Source organism: Bos indicus x Bos taurus, chromosome X (genome assembly GCF_003369695.1).
Source record: "Bos indicus x Bos taurus breed Angus x Brahman F1 hybrid chromosome X, Bos_hybrid_MaternalHap_v2.0, whole genome shotgun sequence".
NCBI classification, from domain to species: domain Eukaryota; kingdom Metazoa; phylum Chordata; class Mammalia; order Artiodactyla; family Bovidae; genus Bos; species Bos indicus x Bos taurus.
The window spans coordinates 69,226,156-69,227,263 of record NC_040105.1 but is presented as its reverse complement, the minus strand read 5'-3'; the positions used below and the strand labels follow the sequence as shown (position 1 = coordinate 69,227,263).

Here is a 1,108-nt window from a genome sequence, read left to right as displayed (position 1 = left end):
CTTTGTACCTTAGAAAAAAGCACTCACAGCCATTGTTTCATTTGAGTCTCCCTAATATGACAGAGGCAAGTACACTAACAGTTGTTACATCCATCTGACCCACTAAGAAACTGTGGCTTAGCAATGAAGTGATGGCCAAGGGCCTCTAGTTATTAAGTGATAGTGCCAGACTGAGAATGGAAAAAACTCCAGCAGCATCCTTGAGTACTTTCTTTCTATTTCTAGTCAACTGCCAAATCTGAGCGATTTTCTTCAATACCTCATTCTCAATCAATCCACTTTTCTCCATCATGATTGTCACCACTGTGGCCCAAACCCTTCAGTCTACCTTCCACATAGTAATCAGAGTGGTCTTTTTAACATGTTAAGCTGATTGTGCACTCTCTTGTTTAAAACTTTTTGCAATTACTCAGGATAAAAAGAAACCTCTTGTATAATTCGGCAACACATATTCTAAAGTTGGAATGATACAGAGAAAATTAACATGGTCCCTGTGTAAGGATGACACACAAATTCATGAACTGTTCCATAATTTTTAAGGCTTCCCTGTTGGTTCAGACAGTAAAAAATCTGCCCACAGTGCAGGAGACCTGGATTCAATCCCTGGGTTCGGAAGACCCCCCTGGAGAAGAAAATGGCAACCCAATACAATATTCTTGCCTGGAGAGTTCTGTGGACAGAGGAACCTGGTGGGCTACAGTTCATGGGGTCACAAAGAGTCAGACACGACTGAGTGACTAACACTTCCACTGCACACTTGTATATATGAACCACAATTTTTTTTACCTCTTCATCTGCCGATGGACATCTGGGTTGCTTCTAAGTCCTGGCTATTGTAAATAGTGTTGGAATGGACACTGGGTTAAAAGAAAGTGAAGATGTTAGTCGCTCAGTTGTGTCCAACTCTTTGTAACCCCATGGACTGTAGTCCACCAGGCTCCTCTGTCTATGGAATTCTCCAGGCAAGAATACTGGAGTGGGTTGCCATTTCCTTCTCCAGGAGATATTCTTAATTCAAGGATCGAACCTGAATCTCCTGCGTTGCAGGCAGATTCATTCATTACTGTCTGAGCCACCAGGGAAGCCCCTGAAAGTGAAAGTGTAAGTG

At 42.5% G+C, this 1,108-nt stretch overlaps 1 non-coding gene across 1 annotated transcript; it reads left to right on the top strand.

Annotated features, from left to right (window-relative positions):
• Positions 1-431: 431 nt before the first annotated feature.
• Positions 432-536, top strand: LOC113888239. Its single transcript, XR_003509880.1, has one exon. It is a non-coding gene; the product is annotated as a U6 spliceosomal RNA (small nuclear RNA).
• The last annotated feature ends 572 nt before the right edge of the window (positions 537-1,108 follow it).